Source organism: Cupressus sempervirens, chromosome 1 (assembly GCF_028749045.1).
Source record: "Cupressus sempervirens isolate cs-2001-9-10 chromosome 1, ASM2874904v1, whole genome shotgun sequence".
Lineage (NCBI taxonomy): Eukaryota > Viridiplantae > Streptophyta > Pinopsida > Cupressales > Cupressaceae > Cupressus > Cupressus sempervirens.
Genome location: NC_143118.1, coordinates 476487237 through 476510340, shown reverse-complemented (window position 1 = coordinate 476510340; position 23104 = coordinate 476487237).

The window sequence follows — 23104 nt, the reverse complement described above, 5'->3', positions numbered from 1 at the left end:
ATATAATTTTGCATGCACATTCATGCTTTTTTTTGCAGGGAGTGGGGGAATTTGAAACAAATTCGTGGAATGTGAAGAGACATATGTTGGGGGATATGAGGAGCCTCTCAAAAGTTATAAAACCAAGGCTCCTCATTTCATTTTCATTTTATGTTTTTGCAGGAAGGAAGAGGTGGAGCTTATTGGAGGATTCGATTGGAGTTTTTGAATAGGAGTAGATTGAAGTTTTGGAGTAACATTTTTGCAGGTGAGATTTCTATTTTTTATTTACATTTTCATTTAGATTTAGATGTAGATGTAAATTGAAATTCAAAATTAGTTATACTATTCTACTTTGATTTAGATTTCAATTTTAATTAATTTCATTTAGATTTAGAATTCTATTCATAACTATTTAGGCTTGCATTTAATAGTTTAGTCTTGCATGTTTGATTTAGATTTAGATTTCTATTCAAATCTATTTGATTTATATATTTTATAATACTTTTCATTTACATATTTTAAAAGTGCATGTTTCAAATTAGTTTTAGATTTGCATATTTCAAAATAGTTTTGGTTTGCATGTTTTAGATTTGAATGTTTCACTATAGTTTTACATTTGCATGTTTCTAAGTATTTATATTTTCATGTTTTAAAGCATAATTTTATCATTAATTTGGATGAGAATGCCACCATATCAATACAATTTATATTTTATTAAAGTTAATGATTTATTTAAAGTAGATAAATCATATATTTAGTATATATTTTATCATTGTTGAATTATAAAATAAAATAAAATTCTCAAAATAATAGCTAGCCAAAATAATATTAAGCCAAATGGATGCCGAAATAATAGGACCTAAAAAATAAGGCCAAAAAAATAGAACCCAAGAAAATAGGGCCGAAATAACTTAATTAAAAATTTAAATATAAAACATTTTCTTTTTGTTAAATATATTTTTGCATGCACATTCATGCTTATTTTTTGTGAGGAGTGGGGGAATTTGAAACAAATTCGTGGAATGTCAAAAGACATCTATTGGGGGATATGAGGGTTCTCTCATAAATTATAAAACAAATGCTCCTCATTTCATTTTCATTTTGTGTTTTTGTAGGGAGGAAGAGATGGAGATTATTGGAGCAATTAGACTTTTTGAACAGGAGTACATTAAAGTTCCATATAGTTTAGCCTTGTATGTTTGATTTAGATTTAGGATTCAAAAACTATTTGATTTAGATATTTGATAATACATTTCTTTTGCAGATTTTTAATGTGCATGTTTCAATTTAGTTTTACATTAGTTTTAGATTTGCATATTTCAAAATACTTTTGGTTTCCATGTTTTAGATTTGTATGTTTCATAATAGTTTTATATTTGCATGTTTCAAAATATTTATATTTTTAATGTTTCATAATTAAATTTAATCGTTGATGTGGACAAGAAGGTCACCTTATCAATAAAATTTGTATTTTATTAAAGTTAGTGATTAATTTAAAATAAACGAATCATATATTTAGTTTATATTTTGTCATTATTTAATTAGATTATATATAGATTTTTATTAATATTTATGTTTGTAATGTTTGAAAAGTGGAAGACAATGCCACCATATTTCAAACATTACAATCTAACTATTTCATTTGAAAAAGTTTTGATTTTTATCTATGTTATTTTGAACATTATTCATTTGAAAGAATTTATGTTAACTATTAATACTTTTTCATTATGATTATTTCCATATGTTGATTTTTTTTTATAAGTTTGCAGGTTACTATTTGAGTTATGGATACCTCAAATAGAGAATCAAACATTATTGGATACTAGAGCCTAACTACTTCAATGATCAATCTCAAATGATTTCTTCGAGATTGAGTTTCACAAATGCCTACAAATAATTAAAGAGGCACACACAACTATAATTAAAGTTGTAGAGAAGCAATATTTCCAATTGACTATGTTGAGGAAATGGAAGAAATGCATATGGAAGATGCATACAAATTTATGTGTGACACATCTACAAAAGTGGATGGGTTTCCCTCAATGATGAAAGAAGTATTTCACAATCATTGTTCAAATAAAGGTCACAAAAGATTCCTAATCATTGAAGAATGTGACATGTATTTACACCATCAAAGATATATTTTTTGTATATAGTTCATTCTTGTCTCTGGTTTCAAATTTTTACTTCTAATTAGTTGTATTGGAAATTTTATTTCCCCATTGTTCAATGTAACTTTCATGTAGAAGAGAACAAGACGAAATAAATTTATTGTTGTACGAAAAATTTCTTCAATGGATGTGGCTACTAAATATATTAATTAAGAAAGAAAATCATAAGTCTAAATAGATTCCTTAATGATAGGGAGATTTATTGATTACAATTCTTAATCATTGCAATAAAAATTGCATTAGCATTATTAAAAATTCAACAATATATAATGTTCTCACATCATCATGGAGAAATAAATTTCATAAAATTGACTCTTATATATTCTTTCACACTTTTAACATCATCTAAATTGTTGTGTTTGGACTTATAACTTCCCTTTCATGAATTAATTTTTCCACTATTGGAGTCATTTGTATAACATATATCCCAAATTTGACCATAGTTGTACTCCAAATACTCCAACACTACACCTAAATCTCATACTTCCCTTAACCCTATCCCTTATTTTAGTGTAACATTTAATCAGTTATTAACCCTAACCATAACACCAAGTGTCATATAAATGAAATTGTAAACCTTGGATCCTAACTTTAACTCTTACTCTATATATGATTGTACTAATCATTTAGTAAATTATATACCTTAGCCTAACTCTATATGTACAAGTAACTAGAAATATTTTTTTTTTTTATAAGTGATAATATGTATATACACACACCCAAAGAGAGAGAGAGAGAGAGAGAGAGAGAGAGAGAGAGAGAGAGAGAGAGAGAGAGAGAGAGAGAGAGAGCATATCTGTAGACAAGAAGGAGCTCATATTACATTTCTTATAGAGGAATGTTTTATAACTTGTATCAAAATAGCACTAATCATGGGCACTATAATAGAACTAACCCACATTAAAATTTAACCTGTCAGTTATCCTAACACCAAGGTAAAGTGTAATAATAGCACTAAAATCAGCTATAATATGATTAGTAACCCAAAAATTATCTTAACCACAATAATAACACAAATCCTAACTCTAACTCTAACTCTAACTAGATAATTCTAATTTTAACCCTAACCCTAACCCTAACTCTAACTCTAACTCTATCTCTAACTTTAATTCTCCCCCTAACCCTAACCTTAACCCTTTAGAATCCTAAATCTAATGCTAATTCTAACCCTAACCCTAATTCTAGCCCTAACCCTAAGCCTTACTATAACTCTAATCCTAACTCTAATTCTGACTCTAATGCTAATTCTAACCCTAAATCTAACCCTAATTTTAACCTATATTCTAACTCTAACCCTAACTCTAACTCTAACTCTAACCCTAACTATAATTATAACTCTAACTCTAATTGTAACCCTAACACTAACCCTAACTCTAACCCTAACTCTAACCTTAATTCTACCCATAATCTTAATCCTAACACTATACATAATGCTAATCCTAACCCTAACACTATATGTACCTCTAACTCTAATCCTAACCCTAATTCTAATCATAAAACCAATCCTAATTCTAACCCTAACTCTAACTCTAAACCTAAATCTAACTCTAAATCTAACCCTAACTCCAGCCCTAACCCTAAATCTAACCCTAACCTAAACTTTATCGCCAACTTTAACTCTAACTTGATCCTTAACTCTAACTCTAATTCTAAACCTAACCCTAACCCTAACCCTAGCCTCAATTCTAGCCCCAATTCTAACCCTAACACTAACACTAACACTAATTATAAACCTAACCCTAATGCTAACCCTAACTCTAACCATAACCCTTATGCTAACCATAATTCTAGCCCTAATTCTAACCCTAACTCTAACTCCAACTCTTGTTCTAATTCTAATTCTATCTCTAACTCTAGCTCAAATCCTACCTCTAAATCTAACCCTAACCCTAACCCTAATTCTAACCCTAACTTTATTTGTAACCCTAATTCTAGCCCTAACCCTAATTGTTACCCTTACCCTAACTCTAGCTCTAACTCACTCTGTAACCTTAATTATATTTATAACCCTAATTCTAACCCTAACCCTAATTCTAACTCTAACTCTAATTGTAACTCTAATTCTACCCCTAATCCTAACCTAAACCTATATAACCCTAACTCTAACCCTAATTCTAACCCTAACCCCAATTCTAGCTCTAACCCTAACTATAACTCTATTCCTAACTCTAACCCTAACTATAACTCTAACTCTAATTCTTACCCTAACCCTAACCTTAACCCTAATGCTAACCCTAACTCTAACTCTAATGCTAATTCTAATAACCCTAATTCTAACCCTAAATCTAACTCTAACTCTAACTCTATCCCTAACTCCAACTCTAACTTTATCTCTAATTCTAACCCTACCCCTAATTCTAACCCTAACTCTAATTTTGACTCTTTTTGTAACCCTAACCCCAATATTAACCCTAACCCTAACTTTGACTATAAACCTACCCCTAATCCTAACCCTAACACTATATATAACTCTAACTCTAACTCTAACCCTAATTCTAATCCTTATCCTAGCCCTAACTCTTACCCTAACCCTAAATCTAATCAGGTAGCTTTAACCCTAACCCTAATCTAACCTTGATCACAACTCTATCTCTAACTTTAACTCTAACTCTAACTTGAGCCCTAACTCTAACTCTAATTCTAACTCTAACTCTTATACTAACACTAACACTAACACTAACACTACCTCTAATTTTAACTCTTACTCTAATTGTAACCCTAACCCTAATGGTAATCCTAACCATAACCCTAACACTAACCCTAACCCTAACCCTAATGCTAACCCTAACCATAACCCTAACACTAACCATAACCCTAACTCTAACACTAATTCTATTCCTAACCTTAATTCTAACCCTAAATATAACCCTAACTCTAACTCCAACCCTTATTCTAACTCTAATTCTAACTCTATCTCTAACCCTAACCCTAACTCTTATTCTAACCCTAACACTAACCCTAGCTATATTTGTAACCCTAATTCTAACCCTCACCCTAATTCTTACCCTTACCCTAACCCTAACTCTATCTCTAATCCTAACTATATTTCTAACCCTAATTCTAACCCTAACCCTAATCCCAACTCTAACTCTAATTTTAAACCTAACCCTAACCCTAACTCTAACTCTAACCCTGACTGTAACTCTAACCCTGACCCTAACTCTAGCTCTAATTGTAAACCTAACCCTAACAAGAACCCTAACTCCAATTCAAACCCTATCCCTTACCCTAATTTTCATCCTAATGCTAACCCTAACTCTAACTCTAATCCTAACCCTAACCTTAACACTAACCCTAACCTTAATTCTAACCCTAACCCTAACCTTAACTCTAACTCTAACCCTAACCCTAACCTTAACACTAACCTTAACCATAAACATTAATTTGTCCCTAACTCTAACCCTAAATCTAAGTCTACCATAATTGGACTCTAACCAGAACCGTAACCCTAACTTTAATCTTGGCTCAAAACTTTTCCCTAACCATAACTCTAGAACCTTAACCCTTACTCAAGCCCTAACCCTAACCCTAGCCCTACTATAACCCTAACCCTAACCATAACCATAAGTCTAACCCTAACCTTAACCATGAGCATAACTCTAACCCTAAACTTAACCATAAACATAACTCTATCCCTAACTCTAACCCTAAATCTAACTCTACCATAACTAGACTCTAACCCTAACCCTAACCCTAACTTTAATCCTAACTAAAACCCTAACCCTAATCCTAAATCTAACCTTAACCCTGACTCAAACCCTAACCCTATCCCTACAATAACCCTAACTCAAGCCTTATAATAACCCTAACCATAACCATAACCATAACCATAACTCTAACCCTAACCTTAACCATGAGCATAACTCTAACCCTAAATCTAACTCTACCATAATTGGACTCTAACCCTAACCCTAACCCTTACTTTAATCCTGACTCAAACCCTAACCTTGACTCTAACCTTAACCTTGACTCAAACCCTAACCCTAGCCTTACTATAACACTAACCCTAAGCATAACCATAACTCTAACCCTAACCTTAACTATGACCATAACTTTAACCCTAACCTTAACAATAAACATAACTCTAATATGAACCTTAACCATAACCATAACTCTAACCCTAACGTTAACCATAAATATAACTCTAACCCAAACCTTAACCATAACTCTAACAATAACCATAACTGTAACTCTAACCCTAACCTTAACCATAACTCAAACCCTAACCCTAACTCTAGCCCTAACCTTAATGCTAACCCTAACCCTTATTCTATCCCTAAGGTTAACATTAACTGTAATGGTAACTTTGTCCCTAACCATATATCTATGTTTGACTATAATATTTTACATTACAATATGCCAAAAAGAAAATTACCTTTTTTAAACCATAATCCTACCCTTAACTCTAACCCTAAATATAACCCTAACTGTAAATCTAACTCTACCATAATTAGACTCTAATCTTAACCCTAATCCTTAGTTTAACCTTCACTAAAATCGTAACCTAACCCTAACTCTAACATTAGCCCTGACTCAAAACTCTAACTCTAACCTTAAACCTTACTTTAATCTAGACGAAAACCATAGCCCTAACCCTAACCCTTACCCTAACCTTAACCTTGATGTAACTCTATATACAACCCTAACTCTAAATATAAACCTAACCTTAACCATCACCCTAAAACTAACCCTTTCTCTACCCCTTTCTCTAACTCTAACCATAAATCTAATTTTAACCCTAACCATAATCCTAATTTTAACTCTAATTATAACCCTAATTTCAACTCTAACTCTAGCCCTAATTCGAGCTCTAATTCTAACTCTACCTCTAACTCAAACCCTAACTCTAATTCTAATCCTAACCCTAACTATATTTTTTACCTAAACCCTTATTCTTACCCTCGCCCTTACCTTAACCCTAACCCTAACTCTAATTCTAACCCTAATCCTAACATTAACTCTAACTCTAATTCTAAACCTAACCCTAACAAGATTCATAATCCTAAAAATAACCCTAGCCCTAACCCTAATGCTAATCCTGACTCTAATTGTAACTCTATTCCTAACTGTAACTCTAACCCTATCCATAACTCAAACCCTAACAATAGCCCCAACCTTAACACTAACCCTAACCCTAACTATAACTCTACTCTTCAATATAACATTTTACGTAACAATATGATTAAAATAAATCTGAATTAAAGTAATGCAAATAAACACCATATATAGAATTTAAAAATAAAATATTCAAGAATAATTTTATAGTAAGTTTACACTATTACATTTTTATAGTAAGTTTATAAAATTGTATTTAAAAAGAAATAAATAATTCAGCACTACCCTTAAAAAAATAGAAAAAAATTTAAAAATACTTTTTCTATTGCGTCGCAATTGCCACTAGCTTATATATACCTCTATATATATTACGCCGAGAGTAATCGTTCTCGAGGCGCCTATTTTCATTTTCATAAATCCCAACTATGTTTAAAATAACCTTGGGATTAAATGAAAATAGGCGCCTCAAGAATGATTACTCTCGGCGTAATATATATAGAGGTATATATAAGCTAGTTGTAAGAAAGTAAGCTGAAATACAAGTTTGTATGCACACATTGAACAAGTTGGATGGAAATCCAACTTTAATGTATATCAAAATGAACAATATATTATGTCATATCAATCATATAGTTACAAAAAGATGTTATGTCTCATCGGTACAATAAAAAAATCAAATACCTGACAAATGTTGAATGTGTACAATAGAAATTTCAAATGTACACAATACAAATCTCGAATATATACAATACAAAAGTTGAATACCAGACAAATGTTGAATGTGTACAATAGAAATGTCAAATGTGCACAATACAAATCTCGAATATGTACAATACAAAATTTGAATATATGTCATTGTCATGCGATGACCACAACTACATATGTATATCACTATCAATATCTATGACTATGTAGGATCATCAAAATTGAGCCTCTTTGATGCAGTTTGTGGCTTGCCATGTGTCTATAGAAGAAAAATTAAAATACACTATCAAATATCTTATCTATAAGTAATATGAAAATAACTAGAAATTGGGTTCTAAATTGTGGATAATTGAGTTGTTCATTACCTCATCCCTTTGTCCCATAGTTGGATTCAATGATAACGATAATGGGCTTTTTCATTGATGGGTGGGACTCCTAACAAAATGATGAGGTAGAGTGACAATGGGAGACACAACTACTGATGAATCAATGTTCATGGGAGGCACAACCACTAATGAATCAATGTTGGTACAAGGTACAACCTGTATGGTAAGCGATAAAATTTTATCATTATAGAGTGACATTAGGGATTCCAATAAGAGTAACTTTTTTTAAAAAATTACTACATCCTAAGCTAGATCTCTTGTGCTAGCAGGAGGTATAACTATTGATGAATTAGTGCTAGTATGAGGCACAACCTGTATGGTAAGCGATAAAATGTTAGCATTATAGAGTGGCATTAGGATTCCAAATAGAGTAAAAAAATGTATTGCAACCCGAGCTAGATCTCCTATGCTAGCAGGAGGTATAATCATTACTGAATCAATGTTGGTATGAGGCATAACCTATATGGTAAACGATAAAATGTTAGAATTCTAGAGTAGACATTAGGGATTCCAAATAGAATTAAAAAAATGTATTGTATCTTGAGCTAGATCTCCCATGCTAGCAGAAGGTACAACCACTAATGAATCAGTGCTAGTATGAGGCATAACCTATATGGTAAGCAATAAAATGTTATCATTATAGAGTGACATTAGGGATTCCAAATAGAGTAAAAAAGAAAAAAAATATTGCAACTTGAGTTGGATCTCCCATGCTAGCAAGTGACACAACCATTGATGAATCAATGTTGGTATGAGGCACATCCTATATGGTAAGCGATAAAATGTTAGAATTTTAGAATAGGCATTAGGGATTTCTATCATGCATACAATAAATCCAAATTGAGATCACAAGAGGGCTTCAACTAAGACTCTGCATTCATACCTGTAGCCTCTGATGTGTTTGACCCCATCTTTGACGCTTGAGACTCCTAAAAAAATGAAATGGGGAAGTATATGCATGAAGCCTCAAAGAGTGTTGTAATAGGTAAAAGATAAATAACACATTAATAAGAAAAATTGTTGATAATTACTATAAAACTGTAAAAAAAATGTGTACTTATTTGTAAATACAACTATTTAATATGTATATAGAACAAATGCATACTATAACCTAAAATTTATGAGAAGGAAAATATGAAATTTTACCTCTTCCATTACCTCCACATCAACAGTCCCAGGTGCATTCATCAACTCTACAAAACTAAACTATTTCTACATATATACAATAAACAAGTCAACACATATTAATCAATATTGACTACATGTATATACATTCATTCATGATAAATTTCAAAATATAAACTTGACTTGTATTTAATACCCTTTTTTTTGTTTCGGTGTTCTTGCTGATTTCCTTCTCTTTCCTCTAGACCTCGAGCTATGTGGAGTACCCTAAATAAGAAACACATATAGCATAAGAGGAATCAATAAGACACATCATGAGTTCAACTCAAATCATAAACTTGATAGGTGTGCAAGCTATGATACCACATAGCTATCAAGGCCAAAGTTAATGGTAGAAAGCATGACATCATCAATTTAAGAAATTTCAGCCCCCGACAAGTCCTATAAAATAGTAAAGATTATTGTTATAATATGAGATAATATTGTAAATGGAAAGAAGGCACAATAAAAACAATAAGATCATAAGAGGGAAAGAAGAAACAAGGACTTGAAGGATGATATTAGAAGGATAGTTGAAAGATAGGAAAAATTGGGGCTCAAAAAGACTGCAAGGCCTAAATTGAAAACAAAGAGACTGAGAAGGAAAAGAGAGATGCGAATGAACTTTTGGCACCTTGTCAAGAAATAAAAGTGGAGATTCATGATCTCCACACTCTTACAAGACACCCTATGTGATATGGAGGTTCTTTGATGTGGATGGGTATATGGAGGATAAACTCATGAGGTTCATTAGATGGAGTTCAAGTATGCTAGGACCAAGATTTGTAGATGGGGATTGGATGGATTTGATGAATTTGGGAGGGTCTCAATGATGGTAAGAGATGGAAAGGTATTATTGTACTTTTAAGAATACCAATTAAGAAACAATATTTCAAAGCCAATGTATTATTGTACTTTTAAGAATATTTTAAAAACTTTACCTTGGGTGTTCTTGCTCCTAGCCTCACACCTCTAGTAGAATGAGTACTATGTGGTGTTCTCGTAACACTTGTTGCACCCTGCATTGCATATTTTTTGAACATATCAATCTAAAGTTCTCTATAAAATAAAATGAAAATTTAATTTTATGATATTTAGGTGATTAAATAATATCATTTCAAAACTCATGAAGTTCATTAATGGGGGTTTGGGTCATGCTAGGAGCAAGAGACGTGGATGGGAATTGGATGGATTTGATGAATGGGAGGGTTTCAATAATGGTAGCAGATGGAAGAGGATCTATAAACAGGTTGTTAGTGTCATACCAATTAAGAAACAAAATTTTAAAGCCAATGTATTATTGTGCTCTTAAGAATATTTAAAAAACTTTACCTCAGGTGTTCTTGCTCCTAGCCTCACATCTCTAGCAGAATGAGTACTTTGTGGTGTTCTAGTACTGCTTGTTGCACCATGCATTGCATGTTGCTCACATATCAATCTAGAGTGATCTATAAAATAATTTTTTTTACTTTTACAATATTTAGGTGATTAAATAATATCATGTCAAAACTCAAACAAACAAACCTGTGTATCCTATCCATCAAAGACCATCGTCATCAAATCATCTATGAGTGTGAAATCCCAACCTCTATATGAATAACAAGTATGCTCACAATGTACACATGAATGAGATGACACTCCATCCTCAGACACCTTCGTATCTATCCCATCACACATGTGTTGACAGCTAAGACAAAATGTTGATTGGGCTTTGAAGACTGTAATGATGCAGGTGGCACGAGGATGACATTGGCGGTGCAAGTGGGATAAGTGGAGATGACACTAGTAGTGTAGGTGACACATGTGGAGATGACATTGATGGTGCAAGTGATGCTGATGGAGCTATCATAGGCTGTGATGACTGAGGTGCCATAGGTGATGATTATGGAGCTATAACATGTTTTGATGACCCTAAAGGTGCATTTGATGATGGTAGAGGTGTCATAGGTGAAGGAAAACCACCTAACTGTGATCCATGCTCAATGATAACATCTGCCAATGATGCAGCCGCATGAAGAGTCTGTAAATCAATAAACTCCTTTATAATTGATGGGAGCACAACATGAGACATATTTTTTCATGTTATACATCTCCTCTCATGTTGTGGTACCATCCTACAAGCCCTAGGTCTATCCTATGCAAATCCTCTCCCTCTACCCTAGAACTGATGGATGTCAAAGTAATTTGGCTTCTCGCCAAGGATGAACTCACAATATAGTTTATTCAAAAAATATAAAGCCACCTCATAATTATTACATGCTAGTAGGTCAAATATCATATACCACCTATCCCAAAGACATGATATCATCCTAGTATGAGTACACCAATGAATAGGAAAAGTTTAGGTTGTGTGTAATAGGGAGTTGCCAAATATAGGATCGATGAAAAGAGAACATATAGTACCTTTCTTTATGCCTTTATCTTCCACTTGCTGATATGATAACCCATCGTCATAAAATGCATGAAACTTATCCCTCCATGTACCCCATTTCTTTACCTCCCTAGATAGCTCATTTGCATTTTGGGCCATTTACTCAAGTGTATTCGCTAGGGTTGAGTATTGAGAAAGTGTAGATGACCACAACCTATTGACCATTTGGGTAATGTTAGCACTATTTTGTGAGAGTTAGTTTATGAGGTCCTCTTGTGTAGTAGTTAAATGATGTAATTGTATGCGTGAAGGGTTTATAGGAGGCAGTGGTTGTTGAACGAAACATTGAGTGGAGGGTTTGATTGTGTAGGAGGTGGTCTTTCGTCTCTCCCTCATTTTCTTAGATTCCTTGATGCATCTATATTAATTTTTTTTTTTTAAATTCCAAAAATTATAAATACAAAACCACACTATAAAATTTGATAAAAAAAATACATAAACGGCAAATATAATGAAGACCTACCTCATTTGCGGGGCAACATGGATGGAAATGTAACAAAAAATAGTTGTTTCTGCTAAACCTGATCTGGTTTTGATGTTCTCCTCCATACTCCATGCTGCTACTGTCGTTTGAGGGTATAAAAATGCCCTCAAAAATGGACAAAAAAGAAAATATATACTTTACAAAACCTAATTGGTACAAAACCTGATTGGGTCACTAAATTAGATAATTCAAAAAATCCAACCAGGTTTTACAAAACCCAATCAAGTTTTTTAAAGTATAATGGCTAGGATTGGATACCAAGCCTAGATGACATTTTACTTTTTAAACAACCTAATTGGGTTATTGAAACTTTTGCTCTTTTTTTTCGGGGCATCCACTTTTTTCTACACCAACTTGGTGCATACACCCTGACATATATTAAGACTTCCAATGAATATATATATATCATGTATGCATCATGTTATCTCAATCCATTTTGTTTGCTCCTTTTGATATGTTGGGAAATGTACTTGCCTGTGTCATGTGTTATCAGAGTGGGTTTGGATCTAGGTCTTGTAGGTTTCTTTTTGTAAACCCTGGTTGGTTTATTTATTATGGGGTGCATATTGTGATCTGTTATACAATTGTAAAGGGATTCAATATGGTTCATGGTAGGAGGGATGTAGATCCAGGATTGGATGATAAGATAAGGTAGATTTTTGCTAGGTTAGATGTTGTTGAGACAACTTAGCACAAAGGAAGACATTTCGATGGTGTTAGTAATGATAAAGTTGAAGTAAAAAAGTAGGTTTCTCTTGCACCCTTAATGAATTAGGGGAATAAAAGGTTGTTGAAAGCATGACATGTTTGACGTCTACACTACAATTTAACCCTCTTAAGTATAGTGGACTATTGGATTTAGATGAGTTGATGGATTGGATAACTAAGATGGAAAATTAATTTGAGTATGAAAGCACAGTAGATGAGAAGAAGGTGAAAATTGCTAGTACAAAGTTGAAAGATCATGCATCCTTGTCGTGAGAGCATTTACAACAAGATAGAGGTAAAAATAAAATCAAGGTATGGGGTAAGATGGTGAACAAGTTGAAAGGAAAGTTTCTTCCTTGTGATTATCAAATTAACCTAGTTAAGATAAATTGAACAAAAGATGTGAGCAAAGACAATGATGTTAGGACTAACCTTAGAAATAAATAACAATGCAAATATAACTAATATTAGAAATTTTAGATCGCACATAAGAGAAACAAGACACCAAGATTTAATGTGGTTCGCCCAATCCCTGGGTCATGTCCACCAACAAGAAGTCCAATATTATTATTATCCAGTGATTAAAACCTAATTACAATCCATAATATCTTAGAGCTCAATACCACTACAAGAAACAATTTTTGCATCACGTATTATGAAAATCCCTAACCCTAAGCCCTTTTTATACAAGCTTTTTGCTGCTTACAAAATGAGGGCTAGAATAATAGAAAAATAGTAGCTAATGCCTTTTACAATATAAGGGCATTATTTGCGGGGGTGTTTCCTCAAGATCTCGTAGCGGTGCTACCCCCAAACCCCTATATAAATAATCCAGAGGGAAAACATGCTGAATAAACCTCTAAGTTTGATTAGGCTCCACATCACAATAAATGAGGAAGAGGTGATAGATTCACTAGGGGAAGAGGTAGATCTTATGGAGAAAATGGTAGATCAGATCATGAAATGACAACTCATAATAAAAACAAGGCTAAGTGGAAGGGTGAAGATAAAGGAAAGACTGAGTGCAAAGGTGAAAGTTCATCCTTAGGTGGAGGTAATTACTACCGAGGTAGCTATAAAAGAGGAGGATTCTAAGGATCTTATTACAATTGTGGTAAGGAAGGACATTGATCATTTGGATGTAAGAATCTGACCAAGAAGGTTAGTAACAATAAAATTGTTTTAGTGTAAGAAGATTCATTGAATGAACCTGATAAGGGAAGCAACCTAATGGTTAGGAGAGCATTGTGGAGTGAGAATAATACAGATGATTTTGTGAGAAATTTTTTGTTCAAAACTAGACATAGAGTTGCAGATAAAGTTTGGAAAGTGATCATTGATAGTGGAAGTGCATAAAATTTGGTTTCTAAAGAGATGGTTTCTAAGTTACAATTGGAAAGGATGAAGCACCCTAAACCCTATCAAATTTCATGGATCAATGATGAGCATACACGGATGGGTAAGTGACCAATGTTTTGTGAATTTGAAAATTAGAAAGTATTATGATAAGGTATTTTGAGATATTATGCCTTGGATTTTTGTCACATTTTGTTAGGTAGACCTTGGCAAGATGATAGACATGTTATACATGATGGAAGATTGAATAAGTATGCTATTTGGGTTGATGGAGAGAAACAAGTATTGTTTTCTTTGATTCAAGAATCTATTGGTGAGGTGTGTACATTTGTGAAAATTTGTTTGATGGAGGGTAGGTAGTTTGTTAAGGATCCAAAGAAGAATGATGTATGTTTTTCTATGCTTCCTAACAAATAGAGTGAGTACATAGAAGACTGAGTTCAAACAGAAATTGAAGAATTGCTCACCAAGTTCAAGGAGATCATTTTAGATAATGTACCTGATGGTTTACCATCGATGAGAAGCATTATTCACTATATGGATTCGATTCCTAGAGTTGGTTGCTAAATAAAGAACCACATTGATTGACACCCAATAGAGAATAATGATCTTAATTGATAAATTAAGGAGTTGTTGCAGAAGGGATTAATCAAAGAAATTTTGAGTCCATGTGTAGTACTAGGTGTGTTGGCACCTAAGAATGCAGAATGTGTACCAATTCTTGAGCTATAAACAAGATAATTGTGAAGTATAGGTTTCCTATACTAAGAATGAATGATATAATAGATTGTTTAAGTGGAGCGAGCTATTTTACAAAGACAGGCTTGAAGAGTGGGTATCATCATATTAGAATCAGAGAAGGGGATGAATGGAAGACTTTTTTTAAGATAAGAGAATGTTTGTATGAGTGGTTGGTTATGCCTTTTGGTTTAACTAATGTACTAAGTACTATTATGAGATCGATGAATGAAGTTCTAAAGAAATTCTTGGATAAATTTGTGATTGTGTACCTAGATCACATTGTACTATTTATTAAAATCAAAGAAGAACATCTTTTTCATATTAGATAGTTGTTTGAGAGATTGAAAGAGGAACTTGTGTATTTTGGATTTCTAATTTCAAGTAATGGTTTTAAGATGGATCCTAAGAAGGTAAAATAAATTCTTGAATGGATTAAACTTGAGAATATTAGTGAAGTAAGATCATTTAATGGTTTGGCAAGTTTTTATAGAAAGTTCATCTGGAATTTCAATTCAATTTGCAATACTAGGATAGAAACATTGAGGGTAGACAAGAGATAATTCAAGTGGAAACATAGAGCTGATAATAGTTTTGAGACTTTGAAATAGAAGGTTATTGAATTACCTGTGTTAGCTTTGTCTAATTTTAACTAGGTATTTCAAGTTGAATTTGATGCAAGTGGTAGTGTTATAGGAGTTGTGTTGAGTCAAGAAGATAGACCTATTTCTTTCTTTAGTGAAAAGTTGAATGATGTAAATGGAAAATATTTTGTGTATGATTAAGAGTTCTATGCTCTTGTCCAAGCCCTGAACAAATGGAGATATTATTTTATGCCTAAAGGGTTTGTTTTGTATATTGATCATAAGGCTTTATAGTATTTGGGTAGTCAACATAAGTTGAATTAGAAACATATGAAATGGGTTGAGTATTTGCAAAGTTTCACATTTGTGATAAAGCATAAAAATGGAGTGTCTGACTGAGTTGTTTATGCATTAAGTAGAAGAATTTGATGATTGAAATGAGAGTTCAAGTTCTTGGTTTTGAGGATATGAAGATTTTGTATGAAACTAACCCTAACTTTTTGAAGTCAGGAGAATTTGCAAAGCACCGAGTGTAGTAATATCTATTTCAAATCAATTGAGTAAGTTAGAAAGCTTATTTCATTCGATAAGTTATGTTGTTCAAAGGAATTCAATTATATATACCAAAAGAATCAACGAGAACTAATCTGATAAAAGAGAAGTATAGTAGTGGTCTGGATAGACATTTTGGATTTGATAAGACATTGCATTTTCTTAAAGAAAGGTACTTGTGGCCTTAGTTTTATAAGGATGTTCATAAATTTTCGAAGAATTGTGGAGTTTGTGAAGTTCCAAAGGGAGTGAGTCACAATACTGGATTGTATACACCAATTTTTGTTCCTAAGAAACCTTAGAGTGATATCAACATGGGTTTTTTCTTGCCTTATAAAGGATTGTAAGAGGTATTGGTTCCATATTTATTATTGTGGACATATTTTCAAAGATGGTGCATTTCATACCATGTAGGAAAATAAAAGATGTAGTGCATATAGCAGATCTTCTTTTAAGGATATTGTCAGGTTGCATGGATTAGCAAGGATTATCATCTCTAATCAAGACAATAAGTTTTTTGGTTATTTCTAGAAGAAGTTGGACACCAAGTTGAAGTATAGTTCTACATTTCATCCATAGATTGATGGACAGATAGAGGTTGTAAATAATAGTTTGGGACACAATAAGAAATTGTGATTAACTATTGGCACAAGCAGTGTTTGCATATAATAATTTAGTAAATAGAAGTACTGGTAAGACACCTTTTCTTATTGTTACTAGCATGCAGCCTAGAGGTATATCAGATTTAAGGGTTGTTGTTGGAGAGGAAAAGAGAAGTGCTAAAGTAGAAAGTTTTGCTTAATTTATGAAGACATTGCATGAGGATGTGAAAAAATAGTTGCAACAAAGTAGTATTAAGTACAAGAATAATGCAGATAGATCAAGGAGAGATAAGAATTTTGAAGTTGGTGATGAAGTAATAATGATTCATTTGAAGAAGGGAAGATTTCCTATTGGAATATGCAATAAGCTGAAGATGAATAAATTTGGTCCCTATAAGATATTAAAGAGGTTTGATAGTGGAAATACTTATGAAGTAGAGTTACCTGATGACATGAACATATCCCCTATATTCAACATTGTGGATGTGTATGAGTACCATGATTCTGATGAAGAAGTGACTACATTGAGTGATTATCCCAAGAAACAGATGGAGGAAGTTGAACATATTCTGGAACAAAGAGTTGGTAGAAGCACAAGAGGAAAGGACTACATGAAATATCTAATAAAATTAAAGAGAAGGCCAATTGAAGATTCTACATGGATTTCTCTGCTTGAGTTGGATTCATCTTAGGTTGAACCTCTCACATGATTCGGAGAATCATTGCTTTCAACCCTAGGTGTCTAATGCAAGATCATCTTGGGTTTCTTTGCAATCTTGTATCTTGATAGCTTGTTAGTCTACTCGATGATCTTTGTGTTTGCATGCTCGGTAACTACTTGGCATGCTCAGTGGATCATTTAGTCACTGAGTTGCTCAATTATTTTTCAGTGAGGTGGTCAATGACCTTTGACACTGATTTGGTTTGACATCTTGTATGTATGGTTGTTGCTCAATTTCTTCTTTCACCAAGTTCTTCTATGTTGGTCTCTTCCTTCTAGGCCAAGTGTTCATGTAATTAGGTCATCATTAAATAAAGGAGTCTTTCATTGGGAAGTGGACCTATTTTGTGTTGTCCACTTCTCCTATGTTGGATCTAGAAGGTTCTTTGAGTCATTGCATCCATTATAAATAGGGAGTCATGTTGTAGGTTTTAGGTTGTTCATGGAAGAGAGAAGAGTTATAGTCTGAAAGATGAAGATCATGGATCTTGCATGTAACAAGAAGATTATGTAATTTTGTCATCTTGTAATAGTCATTATTGTGAAGGCCTCATAGCTTGACATGTATCAAAATGTTTAATGAGAATATATATCATATTTGTATTGTGTTCTCTCCTTCCACTGTGCTTAGTCCTTTTGATGTGTTTGGCAGCATACTTGCCTACATCACTATCATATTACAATCTTCCTCAATGTTTGAGAGGGGCAACTCTCTTGTATGATGGGTATATTTGGGATTTTTGTGTACTTTTCACCTGAAAGTACAATATGACAAAACTAAAGATGGTGACTAATATAAATCTCAATTGTAGACATTTGCATACTAACTAAGGTTCACAATGAAGGAAAGATTCTGAGGGGATTTGAGCACATTATGAGTTGAATATGTAATAATGAAATAACAATAACAAATTTCAACATTCAAGGATATGACTTAGCTTATTACATTCAAACCAAGATATGAAGGCTTGCTTGCACTTCATTAATTACATATGCCAATTGGACTAGAAACCATTGGACTCCATAAATGTACAAAGCCATTACCAACTATATATATGATTAATCAGTAATGATAACTCAATGAACACATCTAGACATACAAAATAAAATGCATTCATTAAAGTCCTCTTGAAAATATACAAGTTCAAAAGATTTGAATACAAAATCTCAAGCCAAAAGTTTCTAACAATTTCACTATAGTTTGCCCTTTGTAAGAGTTCATCCCCCATTATATTTTGGAATTCCTTTCTTGAAAATTGAATTGTCTCAAAGCTTTCCAAAGCCTTGTCTGTAATCCCATGTTCGACATTTCGCTCCAACCAAAACATTTGATTTATTGTAATCCGCCAAAACATGAAAATCTCAGGAGGTGTGATTCGTTCCTCAATATGTTGCCAATAATAAACTTGAATCTACTTATCCATCATGGCTGTTGAGCCCAAAAATGTAGCTTTTTTTGCTTGAACTTTTTGAATCATAAGCGAAGAAGATGTTGGGAGAGTGGATAGGACTGGTTTCACATTTTAAAGACTATTCTTCACCATGAGAATTGTTTTATGTGAAGAAGCATAACTCGTTCTTCAATATTCTGCCGGTAAGCAGCATGCGACCTCATTGAACATCTTTTTACTCTTCATGCCCGCTGTATGTGTTCGACTAACTATTTCTTGAACTCCTAGCTTGAAATGCTCGAGATTGAAGCATTTGAATCAAATTAGGTGATGCCTGCTCCATTTTCAAGAATACACAACCTTTCAAAGTGTTTCACTTTGAATTTTTCAAGCATTTTTATAAAACTGGTTGTGAATGCTTATGTTTTAAGCATTAAAAACTTTCATAGGTTATGAGTTTGACCATTTTAAGCATTAATGGTTGTGTCTTTTGACTTTTTGAAGCAATTTTTGAAAAAGTTAAAAAAGTGTTCAAATTAGAAGCATTTTAGACTTTAAGCTTTGGCTGCTCAGTTTTTTTTAAAGCAATCTTTCATTGGTTTTGAGTTTGACTTGTATGGGCACTTTAGTTATCAATTTGACTTTTTCAAGCAAGTTGGAACAACAGGTTATGAATGCTTATTTTTGGAGTATTGAAAACCATTAAGTTATGAGTGCTCAATTTTTGAGCATTTCTAACTTTGAAAGTTAGAGTTTTTAATAATTTGATCATTTATGTATTTTGGAAGCTTTTAGATTAGGAATTACATTATTTCGAGCAAGAGAGCATAAATTCAGCAATTTAAGTTTGTTTTCAATGCAAGAGGGCTTGTTTTGAAGGTAGGAATGAGAACCACAAGATAATTAAAATTATTCTGATTTTTTTTTAAAATTATTTATTTTTATCAAAGCTTGAGCCACATGATTTAACTAAGTGTTTGGCCAGGAAATTTTATAATGGGCTATACGAGGAATCGAGCAATAGTTGACTCTAACTTGGGACAAGGACTATGAGGGACTTAGAGTGAACCCATAGGTAGGAGAAGTGTGTGCTTTATCAAAGGGTCATAGAGTCACCCCAAAGGAAACAAGAAAGGGGACTAACTAAGGAAACAAACACAAGCTGAAAATGGGACACAACCAAAATTCTTACTTACAATATGTACAGGGTAGGCTACCCCTACCTTGAAGAGATTCTAGTGAATCATGCAAGCCCATTGATTGGAAGAGGAAAATAATTACATGGTGAGATAGTAGATGGCAACCCTAGAGTACGTGTCAAATTAACTGTAGGCTCGCTTCTTCAAAATTCTTGGCATGTGTGACTTCCATGAGTGAGTCAAAGAATCCAAATAACTAGGCCTCATAAAAAATCTCTAGGTCTAGAATCAAATCTTCTTGTTGCATGTTGTTGATGATTTCTGGTTGCTAAAGTTAGACACTCTTGTTTTGATTGGTCGTCATGAAACTCATGACTTGTTTCTAAAGCTAGACACTCTTTTGGTTGAACTCTTTAAATAATGGTTTGAATCTAAATACACATCCCTTTTAGATAGGAATTTATCATGATGTATTTCTTCCTCTTGTCCTATTCGATCACCTAATTGATCCTCTTCATAAGAAGGAACAATCACCTTTTCCATCTTGGTGTGCACAACCTCTAAAAGTCCATCTAACCAGGAGCATTGATCGTAGGTTGGAATTTATGCAAAGGAAATGTATTTAAAAGAGCATCATTATCAAAACCTCTATCTTTGAATTTTTCAATCATTTGATCACACCACATTTCTCCAAGGCCTAATGTTTTTGCAATGTGAGATGTTATCTCAATGTTTCTTCCTGATTCCTATGATTGAGACAACAAAGTATGACTTCCTGTATCAAGTCTAATCAAATTGCAATCTTTTATTATTTCAACCAGCTCAAGATAAAATGTCTCGTTGGTTATTTGTGTCTCATTCAACACTAGTTTATGATTCGAATAAAATGTTTGAAAGGACGATTCACTATTGAGAAGCCCAGTATCCAAACTCTCAAGATAATGATCAAAGATAATACTTCCATCAAACTGATTAATCTTTTGAATTTCTTTCAAGATATCCATGATCTTAACACTTTCCTCGTTCAACTGTGATAATATTGTGTCTCCCAACATCTCCTTTCTATGAGAAATTCTTATGTCACCCTCATTATCATTGCCTTGTATTTCATCAACATATGTTTCCTCTTCAATGAATAATGATGAACGAATGGGAACATCTTCTCCACTTAGAAATCATCATCTGAAGCATCAAGGAACTCAGTGGGAATATAACTGTTTTAGATTCATCTTGAAGTGTATTTTTGTCATTTTTATAATATGTTGCATACTTTCTTGATAAAAACCCGATATCTCTTTTTCAATCTCACTGGGATCAAGATGATTGAATAAGAAGTTTTTCAAAATTTAACTTGATTAGGATTACTAAAAGTATGATTCTGTTGAGCAATCGGTGCAGGCGTTGGACTACTTTCTTGATCACCACTATCCAACTTTGATTCACATGAAAATAAAGTCTTCTTTATGCTTGCATATGGAACTTCTTTCTGACAATGATTTTGGTTTGTGGGCAAAAAAAAATGATTATCTTTACCATCTTCTTCATTTATCTTTTGTAGAGTTTGAAATAAAGATGGATGGATCTTTTATGGATCAAGTTCTAAGCCACCATAAAAATTCTTCAAGAAATCAACCTGTATGGTCAAACGGAGTCACCAACCTTCATCCCAAGGAAGGTATCTTAAAATTTCTAAGTAATATAATTGGCCTTTGATCTTCCCCAGCAGAGTTGTGAAATTTACTGTGAAATAATCTTCAAAAAATACACTTGCCACTATTTATAGCACAAAGAGGAAGATTTCTCGGCCAAGTTTCTAATATTTGACGTGAATGAGCTAGCAAATTATTACTTATATTGTACATGATATATTTGCTTGTGGATTTGGAAAATACAAGATTAAGATCGATCTATTGAAGTAAATTGTTGTCGATAGTCGAGTAATGTTCATTTTGTAACAATCTTAAGCATTTTCTAAGCGGACATCACTCAGAAATTCATTTGGGCAAACATCCTTTAATTTGAGATCCCTAATTGGTTGTTTATTTTATGGTGTAATATCGTTAAATGATTTATTGTCATTTTAATTTTGGAGATTTCATTTTTTTTTCCCTACCTAAGCCATTTTTGGTGAAGACGACTTTCTGGCTTAGGGAATTAAAGTGGATTCGTTGAGGAGGATTTCAATGTGCACAATATACCACAATACAGAGTAGCGAACAACCATCGTTGGAGAGTTGAAATTGAACATTTTACTGGGTCAAATTTTAGCAATTTATTGAGTTTTTAAATAGATTTGTTTCAAAAATACATTTGTATGGCTATGATTGCTTAAATTTTCCAAGATTGAACTTTTTTTGTGACATAGTGTCGGTAAACAAATTTGTCACTTTGACAATATGCAGTCAAATTTTAAAAGATAAATACAAAACCATTGATGAAGAATGCACCACACAACTTAAAATCTTTCCTGGACTAACTTAAAACCGCTAATAACAACAAGCAAGATCTACGCTTGAGAACTATTAATAGGACAATGCTGATTCAAAGATTCATAAACATCTACACAATACCATGAGAATGCTCTTTGCAAAGAGAATCAACATCTCTAACAATTTAGATTCAGAAGAAGAGAACTCAAATTGCACATTCCTTTATTTTCTTGCACCAAGAACCTGAGAGGAATTTTTTGATTACAAAGAGAAAATTTGTACACACTTTCCAAATATTATATTTTGATCAAAATTTTAGCACAGTGTTCCCTTTTTCTAAAGTCCAAAAATTCCCTTACAAAGCCAAAAATGACTCCTTACATAGACACAGAGATTAAGAACTACCTCTTCGTGGTAAATAACTACCTCCAAAATACATAATTTTGGAGAGGTTAATTAACCTCACTAAAAATTAACTAGAGTTATTCTAGAGATAAACATTTTGA